This window comes from Simochromis diagramma, unplaced genomic scaffold (assembly GCF_900408965.1).
Source record: "Simochromis diagramma unplaced genomic scaffold, fSimDia1.1 OVJJ01000646.1, whole genome shotgun sequence".
Taxonomy (NCBI): Eukaryota; Metazoa; Chordata; class Actinopteri; order Cichliformes; family Cichlidae; genus Simochromis; species Simochromis diagramma.
This window is the reverse complement of record NW_024387279.1, coordinates 4,891,860-4,912,412: the sequence shown is the minus strand read 5'-3', so window position 1 is coordinate 4,912,412 and position 20,553 is coordinate 4,891,860. Positions and strand designations below refer to the sequence as shown.

Genomic DNA, 20,553 nt, shown 5'->3' with positions numbered 1-20,553 from the left:
AAAAATATCAAAAGTGTTTGTATCTGTGGTTTATGTCTCACCCTAAACCAGTAAAGATGTTACAATATTCCCTTTGAGTAGTTGCAATATCAACATAACAATATGCTGAATTGATTTTATACAGCGTGTACTTTATAATATGTAAATGTAAAAAAGAAAAACAGCAAAGAACATGACCAAATCGCACAACAAAATAAGCAAGGTGACACAAAAGGATAATTAAGGTTGTGTAATAGGCGTTAATCACCGTCGTGATATGACAAGAAAAATGCCACAACTCTGAGTGGTTTGATGAGTGTAAAACAGAAACATGAGTAACATATTTTATATTACTGTATAGTCTTTGACATAAATGTCACAGCACTTGTACATTCCAAAATAGCTTGTAACACGACACGCATGTAGTTTATTTAAAAACCTGTTTAGCTCAAAAGCATTCATCTGTAGCCAGATAAACAAGTGGAAAGAGGCTAATGACTTCCATATACAACTCAGATCATGCAAATGAGGCTGCATAACAGATTACATCTGGTTTTGTCCCTGTCACAGGAGTCACGGCTGCATGTGTGGCTTGTTGCCCCGTGATATATGTGTGTACATGTTTGCTGTTTAATGTGGCTGTGTCTCTAGCAACACAGCAAAGCAGTGCAGCTCCCAGTTAATTGGCCTGCTCTATGAGAAAGCGTGTTAAAAACCAAATCTATAACTCTGTGTGTGGAGCGGTGTAGCTTTCCAACCAGACACAACAAACCACAGCCCAAACGTCCCAGCTCCTCATAATTCACCAGTATGGAATTCAACTAACCCCATTAGTGCGACTGCTGTTTCCACAGGCCGTCCACATTCCTGGGCCTACCATTGGCCCAAGATAAGACCCTTCTGATTACTCTGTTGCATGCCTGTCATTACTCACAAAAAAATGTTGATCCCAACAGACAGCCCCCCTCATGGATTGATGGCTCCTCTATTGTGTCCCCATGCCCTTCAATTGAAGCACTTGCTTTCAGACGGTCCCCTAACTTCAAGTTTGACGACAGAGGGCAGTCTGTGACTTCGGCCAAGGATTGCTGCCAAGTTTGCCACATCAAAAGTACAGCACTCAGACTTCATGAGAAGATCCAAATATGATGGGATTTACGCGCTGTATCACAAATAGACTGGGATTTCATGAGCTCTCAAGCGCTCTTATGATTTGATGTTTAAAAAACTATTTGGCCAATAGCTAATAATGATATTTTCCAGTCTTTTTATTTTGTATCTATTTAGTTGTCTCTTTGTTCCTGGTAAACAAGGACATCTCCTTTTCGAGAAATAACATACTACTCGACCACAATATCCTGGTAATTTCTGGTTATTTATCTATATGCTAATACTAGTCAGCAGTGCCAAAATTGACCTAAATTCATAATCAGACTATGTATCAGTGCATCCATACATCATACAAAAATATCAGAAATAGCTTTCTATGAATGTAACTGAGTAAGCAACTTTATGAGTAAACAACTAAAAGTTATATTTCATCCTCCTCTAGACGTACACTCAAGCTTGCTCTGTCACCCAGGACTATTTAAATCTTCCGACTGGGCAGAGGCCCATGTGTGAACATCACTGCTGCCTTGAATGTGTACTGTGTAAAGTCTGAAATTCAAGGGAAGGGTTCAGTAAGATACATTCAAAGTGAGATGGCTCTCTGGTTTAGTGTAACTTAAAATCAGCTAGAGTCAAGTCACCGACTGGGCCGCAGAGCAGAGACTGGGACACTGGCGGTGAATCGGATCAATGGCCTGACCCATTAAGTCACAGCACTCCCAGCACCTCATTTAATAAGAGGCGATCTTTGGGAACACCCCTAGCTGACCCATGCTACCGGGGACCATTACAAGAGAGTGGTGTTTCAGGACCAACGCCCACTTGACCCGGTAGCGTAAAGACACCGAGGAGATCCACATGATTTAAACTCCTCCCTAAGACGTGCTGACAAGGTTACAGGGTCAACACAGACATTAACAGGTCAGTGTGTGGCCCACTTGGGAACAATTACTCCCAGTCACAGCTAAGTGGACACTTGATTGAACACGACGGAGGCAGGACACACTTCCCACAGATAACAATCCCCAGAGCCATTTAGGATAAAAAGCCCTTGTGATACAGCCTTTATGGACAAAATTCATCTTCCTTTTCCCTTTTAAAAGAATGTGAGAGTGTGATAGAGAGCCATTCTCTGGAAGAGATGAGTCTCTCAAAGCATTACCATTTTCTAGCAATACTAATAGCTGCTTATGACAAAGAAACAATTACAAGGTGACTGGGATTAAAAGCTAAACAATGTTAAGTTTTCATTTTTCTTGCCACACTCAGAATGCCCAAATTTATAAGAGCAGCAAATGAGACCAAAAGTAAAAGGGCTTAAGATGCTGACATAGATTTACTATTTCCTGAAAAATATCTCTAATTAACTATGTGAGTGTGCAGTTTGTTATGATATTCAACCTTTAGCCCACTAAAAGTTTGACTCCTTTCTCACCACAGTGACTAAAACTTTGCTTCAACTTTAGTTCAAACATCTGGTATGTTACGAGTACACGCACTAGCAAATACACTAATAATGTGCAGCTTTGACATATACTGTAACGGAGAAAAAAAACACATATTCTGAGGTATCACTTGCAAATAGAATAGCACACAGGTTATGTGGATCTCTGGTAAAATGGTCACTCTTGTCCTATAGTCTCTTTGCACACAAATAGGGCTTATCGATTCCCGAACACATTTCCCCGCATTTGCATAAGCTGTGTGTTGTTTGTGGTATTGTTTCTTTTTTTCCACAGGGTTTGTTTATTTATTTCTCTATGTTAGAAAATCGGTTCCACATTGTCCCTCGATCTGCAGCAGCGGCTGGCGCTACAGCTGTTAGTTGTTAGTGACTGGAGATGACACAGTTCACCACTTCTCCAAAAAGCCAGCAAGCCTGGAGACCCGCACAGCTGCAGAGTGAGAGGAGAGGAGAGGAGAGGAGAGGAGAGGAGAGGAGAGGAGAGGAGAGGAGAGGAGAGGAGAGGAGAGGAGAGGAGAGGAGAGGATAAGATCTCATCTCTCTCCTATTTCTCTATCCCAGCCTTCACCAGTGCATCTTCCATTTCACTTTGGAGCCCGGAGAACGAGCCGTGCTAACCAAAGAATTCGGCCCAATGACACAACATTAACCCATTTGTACACACAAAGTGCAAAAGCAACAGGCTCACCAGCTGACCTAATGGTTGTTGTGGCAGGGCTTTATTCCCTGGGACCGTTTTGTAACCAAGTGGGCACCATGTGAATACCATCTGTGTACCACTTATTTAAAGCTGGCAGAGGTCCCGTGGCAGCCAATCTGGCAATGAGAAAAAGGAAATAAATTGCATCATTTACTTAACATGCATTTACTGTTGTACCTGTTAAAAGCCCATGACTAAATTTTTTTTTTTTTTTTCCTGGTGCCACCTTTTTCTTTCAGCCAAAATTGTGTTTTATGCATGACAAACCGAGCAACTGTCAGCGGGCTGATAAAGGAGGTTTTTCAAGATGTTAACCACATGAAATCACATTTGCCACCAAGTATATTAAGAGCCCTAAATCCATTTACACCAAAGAAATCTCCAAGTGCATTATGCACTTCACAGAACCCATAAACAGACAATAAGCATATTGTAATTATAATGCCAACTCTTTAATTACGTGTGTCATTTGGGAATGGTCGAGCTTACTAATTGTCAGAGTGATGTGAAAGGACTGGGGGAGGCTAGAAGGAGATCAAGCCTCAGGCCCCAATGAGAACCATATTCCCCACTCTCCAAGCGTGTTAGAAGGCAGAAAATTCAATTGGCATGGTTCCAAAGAAGAACAGTCCAAACAGCCTTAATCAGCAGGGACAAACTCCATGCAAATCATTTACATTAGCACGAGTGGAGAAAGCAGAAAAATATCTGTGGTTTCACTCTCACAACATGAAAGCAAGGAAACTCCTTTGCCTCCTGTAACTTCAGTAACAGGGCTCTTTATATCAGAAACATGCCTTTAGCTGACACCATCTAAAGAAGCAAAAAAACAAACAAAAGGAGGATAAAATACAAGGCGCCTATGTTTACTCCTTATGTGGAGGTGTCCTCAACACAACATCATTAGCATATTAAAATGTTTACCGGTGAAGCAACAACAACAACAACTCTGTGGCTGTAAGTGAATTATCACTGCATATGTTTTCTTATTTCCCAATACTGATAACGACAATGTTTAGTAAATAATACAACGCCTGTTAATCGTTCTCTCAATAGTAGCACGTAGCCACCATCTGATAAAAATCATCCATCTGTCATCTGATCAAAAACAACTTGCTAACTGCAAAAATGTTCAGGTGGATTCTGGTGGTGCATTCTACATTATTGTTTTGAAAGACTTCTGACATCAATCACAGGGCAAACCGAATGGAAGTGTCATCACAAACCAAAACATCCTGTACTGAATAATTTGAGGTGAATACTCATTTACCCTTGTGGTTTTATTTGTGTGTTTAAAAAATCAAATAGAAATATATTTATTTCTGGCAGCTCTAAACTAAAGTTTCTCATCATTTGTCAGCTGACACATTCAACGACACATGCTGATATCTATTCAGTATGAATAAACATTTTAGATGATGCTGCAGGAGTGCTTTGAAACTCATTTTACGGGTGTTTTCACTCTTTTTACTGTAGGCTGTCACAGGAAAATAGTGCATCTATTGCAATTAAATGCTCAAATCTGTGCATATCACCAATTAGAGAAGGAAATATCGTATTTAAAAAGCAGTGGAGAACAAATTAAACAACGTTTTATCTGTTATCTTTAGAGATTCAGGGTTTGTTTGGACATGATCAGAGCCACTTCTGATGTTCACTCCATTTCTTCAGGGGTTTTGCTTGTGTTTTAGGGACTGGAAAGTTTACAGTAAAAATGAAAAATAAAAATAAATAGGTCCATTCTGTCAGCAATAATAGTTTGTTTAGACAAGAACTTCTGTTCTGATGTCAGGAATACAGTGGACCAGAGTCCAGACAAGAAGTCAATTGCCGTGAACAGCCTGTGATACTAACATACGCTGCATATGGCAGTGAATGCGGTGAACAGAGATCACGGAGTGAAATATTCATTCTCTAAGTACAGAGCACCCTGAAAACACTTTGTGAGATGACATCTTCAGATGAATCATCAGCCAAGAAAATGTCAGTTAGACTATGAGAAACTGTCTCCACCATTGTTTACATATTGACTGCCATTATGTGGTTGACCCTGATGAGAACAACTCACAGTCTCCAATGGCATGATCTCACTTGGTGGGAAAAAAGCTGTCACTATGATGGTCACTGGTAGGAGGGTGTGGCGTTGCAATCAATGAAGGTGGAGGGATTTGAAGGCAAAAACAAAACAAATCTATTATTGCTTCTAGAGCATGAAATCATGCATTAGCTAATCCTGTACTGAAACAGTCAATCCTGCATCAGTGATTCTAAAATTTATTGCTCAAATTGTTCTCACCTCTGCTTTTTCCATTGCTCTGTCTATGTGAGGTTGAACTAAACACTTCACTGTGCCCTGGAAGGTCTTTTAAACAGGATCACTATTGATAAAAGAGATCAGAGTGACTGAGTGAAAGAGAAAGCGTAGATGTAGGATTCAGAATTTTCATCTACTATCCATCTCATATTCTAATGCAGCCATTATGCTCTAAAAAGAGACTGCTCATCTATTCATTTTATAGGGCATTTGCAAAAAAGATGACACTGCAAGAGGGTTTGTCAGAGTGATTAAAATTCTTTGAATTAGCCCTTCAATCTCGGCATACAATTGCATATAAAGTACACAGAAATGCACTCAAAAGCCTGGCCCGGCTCCTCTCTGTAGCAGGATATGAAAAGATTGATTTACTCATTTCTCACTATGAGTTGTTTTCAGTGTGAGAAATTGATCGGTCAACACATTAAAACCTTGTACATCATGCACCCCTTATGCACAACATGAAAAGGCTTTCAGAAAAATATCCAATAACTCAAAACAGCTAATTGCTTAAGTTACATTTACAACATTTACAACAGGTGCAGAAATTTTTAGACAAAAGGCTGTAAACTATAAAATGTAAATTGTACCAGCCGTGAGCTAGAGGGAAAGCAACCATGGAGCATGACACTGAATGTACTTTGATGTCTTTTGCCAGTATCGCTCTTATTAGTCTTACATTTCACAATGTCTGGACTTTTAGTCAGTTTTCACACACTGTAGAAAAGCACGACTTGTGTGAGACCCTGGACCCAAAAGAATATCTAGAATTCCTTTATAATATTTTCTAGAGTACATGTAGATGATTTTCACCTACTTTTCTAATTTCGATTTGACGAGTGTTTCAAAGAGTATGAAATGAAATGATCAAGATTACAGATACGGATGCAAAACAGAATCACTGCTACAGTCAGGTTAAGCTCACATCCATCCATAGCCTTTTGAGTAATCACGCTAAAAATAGAAAAACAAATAAATAGAGAAACAAAACCAATCACAAGCCCACCTTGTGTAGGTGGTTTTAGTAGCACAACAGATGTGAATTATGGTTACAATTCCCCCTTCTATTCCTGTTGAAAAAACAAGTTGCCAGAAAGTGTTTTTGCAGAACGGGAAGTTGAAAGGACATCAATTCAAGTTAAAAACTCTGTGTGAAATTCTCAGCATATGACTTCTTGAGTTATGATGAGGCATTCGTTTCGAGAGGCCTCGACTTTTGATTTCTGAATTCCAAAATTCAGTCATTTACAGCCTCGAGTCCAAAGTTAAGGAAATTATCCAAATACGTTCAGTGATTCTATCAAAAGTATTAAAGGTATATACAGTGAAATGAATAATACATACGTGGGTGTGTGTTTTGTTTTTGTTTGTTTGTCTGGTAGGAAACCTGGCATGGGAAAAGAATTTGGTTGCTTTTTTATGCACACTGTTTCAATGTGTTGTAAGCTTGACCGGTACATAAGTCACTATAAACACAAAGTCAGCCTTTGGCGTTCCCAGCGTCACTTTTTGCAGAGACTGCGACCTGAAAGTGACGTGCTGTTCACATCACTCCTTAAGTACACAATTAGACTTTTTCTCATGCTTTTAACTCTACTACCTGGAACAAAATAAGCAACAAATAGGTTTCAGTTCTAGTTTAGTTTCTCTCTGTGACTCACCCACTCATTCTCTTGTTCTGTCTCCATCTTTTTTTAGACCAGCTGCATTACCCAAGTCCCCATTCACATCAACTGCAATTGCACATTTATGAGAGATATTTAAGAGCTTATGTAAATCTTGTAAAGAAGCTGATCGCTAAGGTCTGCCTTTTTTTACAACTACTTTTTGCTGCTGTCTTTTTCTTGCCACCGTAAACACTCATTTTGTTCACAGGTCACGTTTTACAAATGAGCTATGTGCCTGTTGTTCTAGCGTGCTGTTATGTCACCTGAGCACAATGTGCACGTGCACGCTTACTGTCAAGAGAGAAAGCCGACTGGTCTTAGGAAACAGAGAAATACTGCCGTTGAAATGCTGCTACAGCACCTTCTACACGATTCAGACAGCACTGAAGATACAATAAAAGTACATTATTTAAACTACATTACTATATTTTGTTTAATTTTATTAAGAGAGCTCTGTTCCATAAATTATATACCTGAACAAACTGCTACAGGAGAAATAAAACCAGCATATGAATAGATCAACAGCTAATTTCATGACACCAATTTCATGAAACGCTATTAGTGTCACCCCCACATACTAAACAAATCAACGAAATGTTTAGACTTACATGATGATATAACAGTACCGTACTGTAGCATTCGTCTCAGGATTAACAACTCTGATAGTAACTGTGCAGTATTGACACTGCAGGGTGACAAAGCACTGCATTCAGATTTCAGGGTACAGATTTGACCAAGTTCACCTCCGTTCCATTTTACTGTGCCACTTGCCGTGTGTAACGCTATTACAGGTTGTTAGTGCACTGCTTTGTTTGCTGCCATTTGATTACTTTTTGCAGGATAACCGACAGCCACTGCGGTTGCCGCCTCCCATCGAAAAGGGACTTTACACACGTTTGCAACCTCTGATGCTGAGCCGCTCTGTGAAAGCCACAAATGTATCATACCTGACAAGGATCTCTGTGGATCTCAACTTTACACCTGATAAACACAAACCCGGAAATATTATACAGACTGGGAGTCTAGAACAAGTCAAATATGAGACTAAAATTATTTCAAAACAACTGTGGCTGTAGGAGTGTCAACGTCTGGTTTTTTGTTTCCCGTCGCAATTCAGCAACTTTGTGTAAATTGCAAACTTGCATTTTGAAGAAACGCCAAACTCAGACATGTTTCGCCAATTGGTTACAATGAAATTAATAATAATTGCTTTGTGGACGTGGCTGGGACTTGAGTTCATTGTGGCTTTTTGGTATTTAAAATATTATTGAAAAAACTCCTCAATGAAACAACAGCTGAAAATAACGTAAATCTTTTTTCTGGTTTAAAAAAACAAGTAACTACTTGAAACTGGCAAATACTGTCGCACACAATGGAAATATTAAATAGGAAATTATACACTGTTTTCCCACAATCTCCTTTTAAATTTTTCATTATTATCTTGCTATTCATATCTTAGTCATTTAAATGTAAATTATTTTATTACAATTAACGTTATTTTAAAAAACTGGGTGTAGACTTCATTCAATTTGTCTAAATTCATTTGTGACAGTATCATCTGAAGACACTATACTGTGGTAAAATGTAACTTTGTGTAACTTTGCTTTGTTTACAAAAAAAAAAAAGGAATGATGCATAAAAAAATATCATCCAGTACTACCAAAGTTAGCGATATCAACAAAACTACTTTAATCACAAAAACAACAGTGTTTATCTAGTCAGCACATGCAGCAAATGGCTATCCACATTATCTGCTTCAACACATAATTCCAGCCCTGGCTAATCTATTGACCAAAATGATTAAAGAAATAACTCCTGTGAAAATAACCATCTCCAACTGAGTGGTTTGGGAATGGAGCCCCACCCTGTTTACAACACTGAGAACAAAAACAAACTCCCTCCAAGGAGGCCAGGCAAATGCAAGTCACACACTCCAACCAATACAGGCAAACAACAACAACATCTGAGGATCAACTGGGAGAGCGGGCTACCAAACAACAGCAGCCTGCACACAAACAAGGTGAGAGTTTCGAACTGTCAGAGGGAGTGAACTGGAGACTGAAAGAAAGTCTGTGTGTTTGAGAGAGAGAGAAAGCGAGACTCGGTGTGAAAGTGGAATTGAGTAGCAAAAGAAAAGTCAAATACCACCCGCGCCACCCCAGTCTCAGGTCAACTGAATCATCAGGAGTCAGGGAAGATACCGTCACCGCTTTCCATGAATAGCTCACAAAACCACATCAGAATGACTTCACCGAAGCAAAAACAATAGTTTGAGAACACTCTTCCTCAATATCCAGGGGACTCTGAATGAAGAAGTAATGAATCTCAGTTAACAAGGCCATTATCAGTGAGAGAGCTACATCATCCCGATGGACTACGGATCCATAAGGCCCTTACGTCCACTGGCCTTTTATTGTCGCTATTATCTCCTAAGGTATGCCATTAACAATTGTACAAAAAAAGATGAAAGTATCGTGTGTTTGATCTCACACTGTACATCATCATAGTAAACAATGAGGCTGTATAAGGGACACAGGCCCAATTAGCCATCTCTGCTCTCAGCTGTCAAGTGTTTAAACAGCTTGCTAGGATGATAATAGTAACCTGCATACTTTCATCTGTGCTCCAGACTCATCAACATGGTAGCACCTTTGCTTAAGCGCTGCACTGCATCTTGGGTAATTACTGCTTCCCAATTACCTCCCAGCTGGTAAATATATATCAAATAAACAAGCAACAACCCGTCAATTAGGAGCGCCGTTTCATAATGGGGGTACAAAATGATGTTTTATGCAGAAACAGAGGAAAGCAGAGAGAAAGGGGTAGCATTCAACATCAAAGTGAACTTGTGTCTGTTAACTGCACTTACAGTACATCTGAGCATAGCAGTTTGTGAAATAATTAAATCACACGTGTTTACAACTAGTATGAGACTCTAATTAAAGGTATTTTTAATTACAAACAGGGTGAAAAAATACAGCTTGTGATGGTGCTGTTGACTGAGAATGGACTTAAAAATGAAATGTGGCCTTTTCTTCACAGATGAGTGAAGTGGGACAGTAACATTGTCGAATTCAAAGGCAAGGAGAACAGCTGCAGCAACAGTCTGTCAACAAAATTTGCATTGCTGCTCTTTCCTCATCTCCATTACTCTCTCCTGTCTCTCCTCAAGCCCACGGAGCTGCCGGCTCAGATCTGAGTACTCTGATGGCTTATCACATAGCGAGCAGCAGGCTAAGCCGGAGTGATGCGCCCAAAAGACATGATCAAAGCACACCAACTTTCCACCCAGCAATGATGATGGAAGAGCAGGCTCTGCCATGTTATGTTTCTTATTACGCTTGGACTGGCAAGTGAAAACACAGCAAAGAAGTCAAAGATGAGGCCCTAAAAAAAATTTCTCCTGCAACCTCATTTTATATTTTTATTATTTTATTTTTTCATATCCCTACTATACTTACAGAGGCTTAAATAGTAGTCTGTGACATTTTCCTATCAATAAATGTCAGTTTTGCTACTCTTATTCCCACATACCATAGTATTGATCTAATCTACAAGCAAGCCCTGAAAGCTTTTATTTTGAAGTGCTAGAGATCCAGCTTTGGATAGGTTTTAAGATTTACACAGTGCGATTCAAGTAAAGTCTCCTTTTCTTCTGCATGAACAGAGAAATCTGTGCCATAGCATGAAAAGCCACCAAAGATAAAAAGTGAAAATTACAGCGTGGCAACACAAGAATCAAACTCTTCACGAACAGACAAACTACATCGTAGATCTAACCACATGGCTCAACTAGAAAACGGATTCTAGTGAAGTCAGCTTAAAGATACTAAACCACACAAGTTGCCACTGACATATTGAAAACATTTTTTTTGCCTTTTTTTATTACAATTTTTGGATTATGATTTTTCACATTGTATTGAGTCACGTCTACGTTAGATAAATATCACAATTCCTACACCAGTGAAACTGGCTGACTTTTTAACACCCTGCATCATATGAGCTCTGGAATTACAACACAGCTGACCCTTTTATCTCAACAGTAACCATTAGGGATGCACCCAATCACCTTTTTTTCCATTATACCATGTCCTAATTTAACACCGTTGGTGGTTAGGTGTAAATAAGATGCATTCCTCACTGTGAGAAACAGAGTGGGACTGTATAAGACAACATTGGTCTTGACTCAGACACTGCTTTCCAAACCTGGTAAAATAAAAAGTAACAAATAAATACATCAATTTTACCAACTTTAAAGAGAAAAAAACAAATACAAAGTTTAGAAATCGTATTCATCTTAATCATCGAATTCATTTGCACTAGTTTAATCTCACTTCAGTGTAGGCAGCTGTTATTTACGGTCATGTATAGTAGTGTAGTTTCACCTTTCCTCCACTCAGTCTGAGTGCACTTTATTTTACTGTTCCTCACACACACACACACACACGTTTACATGGAGTGGAGAGAGGATACGAATGAAGTGAAAAATATTAAAAGAGCTGGCAACAACACTTAATGTTACCACAAGTGCAGTAAACACAAAACATAAAAACACTGAGAGAGACCAAGAGAAAGAAAGCATCACTGCAGTTTTTCAGTTGACCACAGTTTGCAGGTTATCTTCAAATTTTGGCAAACATAGCCATGAAATCTATTGACATAACTAGCGTGAAAACCCCCCAAACTGCTGAGATTTTCCTGTTAGCTTCTTCGATGCTACTTTAGCTCTCTGCTTGCACCTGATTCACTGCTGCTGATATATGGCATAGTAACTTAGATCATATTGCTGTCATTGATGGTTGAGTCAGGTTTTGATGTCAGGTTTTTCCTGATATTCTATCCAAACATTAAATTAGTTCATCTGTGATTATGGTTTTATCTTTTTTTCTGCAGTGACAAGCAAAGCAACAAACGTTAGTGTCTACATCACTTCACACTGTAAGGAAAAAATACTTATCTGCGAGACAAATCACACACAGAGAGAGGCTTCAAACATAAGTCAGTGTCTACATAAACTATGGAAGTTTTAACAGAGTTGAGAACCACTTACAGTTCTGATGTCACAAACTGTCACAAGTGGCTTTAGATTATTCTCAGAGCTGGCTTCACTTCCTGTCCATGTTGTCCTGGAATGACAAACAGAACAGCACGTTATTATCTAGGGGGTCAGTAAACAACCTATATACACTCAAAACACACACATATGTGGTACATCTTTAGGTAGTGTATAAAACAAATACGCTATTATGTTGTTATTACACTGGCAAATATTAATAATAAACATTTCTATCATAATGTTACACTGATGTTCAGGTCACAGCTACTGAGTAATGTGTGAGTGAATCTGTGAGCAAAACAAACCGGGATGTTGCAGAAATACGGTTCATTGACACAAAAAAAGCCTGATTAAATTCAGCCGAAAATGTGAGTTAATCTGTGTGAATGATTATCAATACATTTTGGAGAAAAATCCCTAAAAAATGATATTATCAGCCCAACCGTGCAACATCATAAACACACACACAGACTGGACAGCTGATAGAAACAGGTGCTGAGGTTCAGCCTGGCAGCTGAGCACAGCTTGCAGCATATGCCTGAGCCCCTCATGTCTGGACCAAAATGTTTGTAGCTTACCTGCATCCTTCCCCAAACCTTCTGTGGTGTTGTATTACAGAGGAAATTCTGATTTTTAAGCTACTGCATTGTAGCTCGAGAGAAAAACATGGACTCGTAGGAATAAGAGCACAATTATCATATTAAACTGTTTGGATATTCGTATAAGTCTGCCAGCAACAATTCATAACACTGTCTATTCACTTATTTATAACTAGCTAAATTTGGAATATTTTGATTATTTACTAAAAATATATAGATGTGGATGGGTTCCGCTGCACTCCTAAAAACACCAGTGTCCCTTCTCTTAAATTGTTTGTTCCTGTTTGCTTTCTCTTATGTGATTAAAATAAATACATTTTATTTTGAAATCCAATGTAAAAACACCATAGAGGATAAAGTAAATATTCTTATATATTTAAACAGCTCAAGCATAATTTATTTCCCAGCAATAAACAGGCTGTGCTCCAATGTTGCACTGTATTCCTAAAACACAACACCAGTAGTAAATTCATTTTGTAACTCAAGTTAATTGATTGTAATTGCATGCTCTCTCTCCTCCCATGCAGGCGGATGACATTTTTTTGTCAGCATCCCTGCCTTTATTAAGGACAGATGACAGTAGAAGACAGTAATTAATGGCTGCCCAAGTTAATAGCCATCCTGAGCGTTTTGGCAGTCTCCATAGAGACCGAGGAGCTGCGCAGAGCTCACCTGAAGCTGTCCACTCTCTGACCAATCGCCTTTGCTGTCACAGAGAACAGTCTGCCAGGGGCCGCGCCACAGGGGCCGGGACACACTAACCTTTACCCTGGAAATATTGTTCTGCTTTCCTTTGTTATCCATTCATGTAACACAGCATTAATGAGCATGCTACACTCATATTCATATTGCCGGTACTCTTCTCCCCCTTTTGTGTCGTGTGAATCAAACATGCAAAAATCACACGACAAATTCATTTACCAGAAAATTCCCTTTTATTCATCTGTCACTTGTCTTGGTTTGTGGAAGAAAAAAAAAAAGGTTTCGAGCAACTGGTTTTGAGGGCGTCTTGTAATCTGCAATCAAATGAGGGGTGAAGCAGGCAAATAAATCTGAAGGAAACAATATAGTGAAAGCAGAACCTTATTCCCACACTGGACCCGAAAATAACTCTCCTTATCATTCAGCTGCGAGCTCGGGTGCACAGTCAGTTTACAGCCCCTCTGTACCCAGCACAGGGTATTTCAATGTGTGTTCACAAATACTGAGCCGTCAGATGAAAGAGAGGGCCGCTCCACTCAGGGATGGGAGTCCTCGCACTGAATGCATGAGTGACTGATTACTTTCTTACCAGTTGAACCTCAGCTCTCTACAAAGAAGAGCCTTACCCAAGCCTGAAGAGGCCAAACTAGTAACAAGGGCTTTCTAAATTATACAAAATCACAGATTGGTGTGTTAAGCATCTTGCGTCATTACAATGCATACAGCTGCTCTTCCTCAAATTTCAAGCTATTTTTTTAAAATCCCCCTCGCCAACTCAATTTATTCAGTTTCAGTACGGAGCAGGAAAGTACAGTCTTTCTCATTTGTAGACGGAGGCGTGGGGGACACACTTAGGTCGTTCCCATCAGAAACAGCAGAAGGTTGAACGTCTGTATGTAATAGCCGTGTCAAACAGCAGGCCCTGGAAAAGTTGCAAAGAAAGTTCATCCTGAGTTTTTCCTTTTTTTTTTCTTTTTTTTTTTTGGAAACCTGGGTCAGCATTTGCGAAGGTCCATTTCTGCATAAGTGAGCACACAAACCCCAGTGCCTGTTCAAATAGTCTGCAGCTCTCTCTCAGGCAGCTCATGACAACAGCCCAGCAGCAGCACTGTTTGATCTCCAATGTTTTCCTTAATCTGGGTTGTCAAGGTTCGCTTGTTGGAGGCTGTTTACTTTACTTCTCCTACAAAAAAGTGTTTTTTTCCCCTCAGACAATGACTAATCCAAAGACCAAGAAGGAGGGAGCACTGCCAGCAATAGTTGTTAAAGCTGCAGTTTCCCTTTTGTAAAATTTCAGATAGTTTTAGTTGCCATCTGCAATCTTACTGTATGAAACATTAGGGCAAGACTTTATTTATTTATATTTATTTACTTTAGTTATTAAAAAAATATATAATAATTTTTGGCACTATTTTAATTCTGCCTAATATTAAAAATTAATACAGACTGAGTGTATCAGATAATTTGTTTATTAGTTATCCACTGTATTTGTAAATAGTGCTTATTTGCCTGGAAGACCCCTTTTAAAAAATACACGTTAAAATAATTTAAAAAAAATGTTTTAACGTGTTTGCAATAGGTGAGCTTAAATGCTACAGTGCTGTACAACATTCCTTTGCACAAATAATAATGTTACTGTCTATTAGTTAAAAAAAAGTTTAACTACACTATTGCAACAACTTGATCTGCAAATATTAAATTAACAAACAAAACAATCTCCATTTTCCGTACAGTGATCGCAGCTCCAGCCAATTTACATTTATGAAAATGTTCAACTGTAACCCACAGCACATCTTATTCAACACAACCATTGTCTCACATCCTGTGCAAACCACTATAAAAGTTGAAATATATAACGTTTAACACTTTCAAAGCGCTATTTTACGTTACCACAGCCATAATTAGGAATTAACTCCGTAATTCCTTTGTGTTAATGAAACGTTACGAAATGAATATCCGCTTTTACTTGTGTTGGGTACACAGCCTTACCGCTGAGCAGGGAAGCCACACCGAAAGAACACGCTTGAATAACGCAACTGATGGACAGCTAAATAAAAGTAATGATAACTTTCAAAGTTGAGGGCTTGCTACACTTCTGACTTCCTCCGGTCTTTCTGAGTTTGGAGCACAGCTAACACGTGGGGGAAAAGCTCCATCCCTGGTTTCACTCCAAAGAAATCACGGCACTCAAAACTTCCCCTTCACCGTGTAAAGTTTAACAAAAAAAAAAACAACTTTTACAGCGCATCCTTAATATGTAGCGTGGTAATTACGGTCTGTTAGCGGCCATTGCTAAGCAGCACGTTATAAACATGTAGCATTCATTTTGAAAATACTTTTTGGACGAGAGGTGCATTTCCCCCCGGGGTCTCACGAGTAGCCTCAACTAAGTTAGAAACCCAACTTTTCCCAAAAAAGAAAAAGAACAAAAAAGCAGAGGGTAAATATAGAGTCGTAAAGATATTCTTGTAAAAGCCGCTCGGTACAGCTGCATTAAAACGGCGCTACCTATCGCCCAACGTTATAATAATACAGGTGTATATTTATTTCGCTATTTGTAACAATTCGGCAAACAGCAAGACAAAACCGAGACAAACTCGGTGCGAGTATCCGAGTGCAGCTGCAGCAGCCGCAGCAGGTATCTAGACACGAAACAGCAAAGCTAACGTTAACATTAGAATAGTAGTGAAACTTACCAGAACGGAAAAAAACGCTTTACAGCAGCTAACAGGGCGCACGCGGAGGGTACCGATTCGCTAGTATGAGATAACGAAGCCGTGCACGCGAGCTTGTGTACCGAGAATGCGTGCAACAACAAATCACACAGTAAACAGTGAATATTACTCCGCCCGGGAGGTGGAGGGGGGGAACTAACTAAGTAACTTAAAAGATAATCTTACCGAGGGCGTCGAAATAAAGCGAAATGTGGAGTTTCACACTCGCTGCCTGCCAGTCTTTCTCGCAGGAAAAGGCACGAGCTCCTTGCTTAATGTTCTTATTAGATTTTAACACGCTGTGAAAAGAAGGAGGAAAAAAAAAGGAAGAATCGCTGATTTGGATGTTGTTGTTTTGATCTTCCAAATCCGTGACGTCATATCCACCTGAGGTAAACAACGTTCATTGCATTGCAGATCCTAACATCATAGTCACAAGTACATTTCAGTAGCACTTAGTAGCACTTAGTAGGTCCTTTCTATGGGGAAATGTAATGATATGCATTAGTTTTAGCTGAAAATGTGACAGGAGAGAGGGGGCTGTCAGAAAAGCTAAAATCTCTAAGCTCACTAATTATAACTGAGGCTGAATGAACTTCTATTATTTCAGAAAAACTCTCCTGTCTTTTTTTTAATTATTATTGTACTATTATTTTTTCTGATCTATGGTTCATCATAACTCTTCCAAAGCCTCACTTAATAAAAAAGAGATAAATGCTTTGACATACTCATCATATATGTTTTAATCTCCAGCTTTGAGGAATTTTAAGCATTGATGGTGGTGGTGGGCAGTATAGACAGTATAGATAATCAAAGTCCAGGTTCTTTTCAGTATGGGCTGCATATCATTTTCTAACATGTAAGCCAGCTCCTCTGGATGTTTTAAAGGGAATGTCAGCACACCTACATTTCAGCAAAGTTGTTTCACTGTTTGGAGTAACTGTTCTGGTTTAAAAGTTTTGCTCACTCTTACACAAAAGCAATTATACAAATGCAACCACAACTCAAATGCCCTGGAGAAGAGACTGGGAAGGTTTAAGTGTCCAGTTAACGCTGAGTGTAAGGCAGCATTAATGTGCCCTCAGAAAATACTCTGAATTTCTTTGATTCATTCCTCTTTTTTGGCCTTGATCAATATTGGAGAAGCACAGCTCACTTCACTGTAAAGGACATTGCATTTATCATGGCTGCATCAGAGCTGAGCGCTGCTGATGGACCTCTGATGAGAGACTGTTTCTTAGTAGAGAGCGCCACCCTCTGGTAGCACACTGTCATGAGACGAATTACTCTAATATTTCCACTGAACAAACACTCGCATTTTGAGGTTATTGATATTTGACTTCATATAATCAATCCCTCTAACAAAACATGCACAATTTCATATCCACAAGCTTCTCTGATATTCATAATCCATTAATATATGCTTTTTTGTTTTGTTATTTAAGTCTTGGCATAAACTTTGTAAGTTTGAAGCATCCCATTGCACTGGTATTTAAAATAATATAGCATTTAAACCTTTAATATACCATTACTAATGATGATAAAGATTTTTATATATGTTTTTTGCCTGGTAAGTTTTCCTGCGATTCACTAACTGGAGTCTGGTGTCTGTCACTGAGCGTAATACATATACTGCTCACTGACTTGGCACCAAACACTGATTATTCCACACAAATAAAAACACTGTGTCATGATCCTAATAATATTTCTGTGTTGCCTGCAGGAGGCTGCTGTCTACAGTTCTGCACCTAAATGTCAGATTTCTTATTTCTTATGTTACTGAGAGACTGTCAGGCGATCTTCTGCCCTGCTGCAGTTACCTCTGACACCATCAGTAGTGCACCAAAAGTCACAGTGAGCTGACATTGTCCCTGTTACTTCATAGTGACAGTAACAAACAGGAAAATACAGCATTACCAACTACTTCCTGTTGTCTCTTGAAATGCTTCACATAAACTAGGTCTGTAAAGGCTTTAAACATTTAAAAAGAAAAACAAACAGGTTTCATTTTTAAAATAAAAGAGTTAAAGAGAGTAAAATAAGATCCCAATTTTGTTTGTGTTTTGTGTTTAGTTTTAATTAAATAAACTGTATCAGTAAAGTGTACAAGTGCAGGTTATAGAAAAAAGATGATGTTCTAAAAATGCTTTGTTTACAGTGTATGTATTATAGCATGTAGCTCGTGGGTGTTGTATAAATTTACAGCCCTTCAAGGCCAGAGCACAAGACAGCTGTCCTTTGAGCAGTTTATTTCAATTCATTTTAATTCAGTTTCATTTGTATAGAACCAAATCACGGAGGCAGAGACACTACAATGATAGAGAGAAAACCCCAACAATCAGATGACCCCCTATGAGCAAGCAACTGGAAGAATCTCTTTTAAACAGGAAAAAAACAACAGCAGAACTAGGTTCAGGGAAGGGCAACCATCTGCCATGACGGTTGGGGATGAGGGGAAGAAAGCAGGACTAACTACATGATTTATCAAAAAGGAAAGCTTTAAGCCTAATCTTAAAAGCAGGGAGGGTGTCTCCTGAATCCAAACTAGCAGGATTTATGTGTTTAACTATAATGTCGGGACCTTCCTCTAAAACCAAAGTGTTCACAACTGAAGAAATAAAAACAATTAAATGCAGGCAAATGGCCAAAACCAAAGATAAGATTTCACACAAGCGAGCATACGTCTCTGTGGTGCGCTACCTGTTGTAGCCTATAAGCATTCACAGACAGATCAGTCACTGTGGGCCCTAAAATGAAGAGCCTCCTGTGAGCCTACACTGCATTTCAGTTCAAATACTAAACTGTCAGACTCAAACTTTGACACCCAAAACACGCACATCTGGCTTTTGAATGTGTCTGCACTCTCGTTGTGATGCAACTACATGATCACCACAAAATTCCTATAGGAGTTGCACTTTACTCTGAGTTGTATTTTCTGCAGCTTTTCATTTGATTAACATAAGGTTGTAAACATGATTGTCTGGTGTAATTAAAGATAAAAATCCAAATGTCTATAAAGTCTTATGGCGTTAATCTAACACACAATCCCAGCTTTCTATTCCTTCATGGGCTTGATCTGCATGTCAATACTGGATCTATGAGCTCAGCAGAGCCCAGCAGCCATGTGCCTGTGTCGGAATTTATTATCCTGTTTTGTTGGTGTCATGCTGGCGATGTGTCGTGCGGATTAAGGCCCCGACTTGATGGAGTGTAGTTACAAATTAATTGAGGATCACTATCAGTTACGTAACAGCCTCTCTACACATACGCGTGCACACAACAAAGTAATTAGCTTTCTGTTAATTAGGTAATTAAGCAAATGAATAGGAGCTCCTCTTGATTTCAAACGGGAGGGGCAGATGGCTTTCATACGGTGTTTTTCCCCTTGCTGCCGTGGGCTGTAGCACTGAAAGTGTGATGAAAGGAAGAGGACTTGAGGAGGAAGTGTACAGATAATGACCTATAAAGAACTGTTAAATGAATAAAAGGAAGAAGAAGCAGGGGTTAGGTTACCAAAGACTGCCTCTGAAAATATGAATGGCAAGACTGCACAGGCCTTATATGTTTCCAAATTTTGTGAGCCAGAAAGTTAGTAAGATAATGCTCTGTTAAAATGGCATATATATACACACACATGACATTACTATATACAGGGTGGGCCATTTATATGGATACACCGTAATAACATGGGAATGGTTGGTGATATTAAAGTCCTGTTTGTGGCACATTAGTATATGTGAGGGGGCAAACTCCTCAAGATGGGTGGTGACCATGGTGGCCATTTAGAAGTCGGCCATCTTGGATACAACTTTTGTTTCTTCAATAGGAAGAGGGTCATGTGACACATCATTCAGTGTTGGATTTGCCAAAATGTGGACACAAGAAAACTGTCACTAATGAAGAAACATCAGTGGCTGTCCTAGCTTCATTCAGCAAGAGCCCACAGCGTAGCACTCGCCGCATGTCACTGGAGAGTGGCACTTAGTCGAACATCCCTTCAGCGGATATTAGCTACTCACAAATGGCACCCTTACAAACTCCAGCTACTGCAGCATCTCAGCGAGGATGACCCAGATCGACGCACAGAATTTGCAGAATGGGCAAAACAAAAATAGGAACAGGACCCTCAGTTCACGCAGGAGATTTTGTTCAGTGATGAGGCAAACTTTTATGTGAATGGTGAAGTTAACAAACAAAACCACCGCTATTGGTCTGACACTAACCCACATTGGATGGATCCCTCCAAG

General features: G+C 39.3%; 1 protein-coding gene across 13 annotated transcripts in view; it reads right to left on the bottom strand.

Moving 5' to 3' along the window:
- The window catches only part of foxp1b (forkhead box P1b), a 148,498-nt gene extending 131,644 nt beyond the window's left edge, over positions 1–16,854 (bottom strand). For 5 of the 13 annotated variants that reach the window (XM_040002993.1, XM_040003006.1, XM_040002998.1 and 2 more), the window contains exons 1-2: positions 16,289–16,443; positions 12,286–12,361 (exon numbers count right to left, since the gene is read on the bottom strand). The gene's annotated coding sequence lies outside the window, so the exon portion shown is untranslated. The other 8 variants (XM_040002994.1, XM_040002997.1, XM_040003001.1 and 5 more) reach the window with 4 other exon arrangements.
- Positions 16,855–20,553: the final 3,699 nt, after the last annotated feature.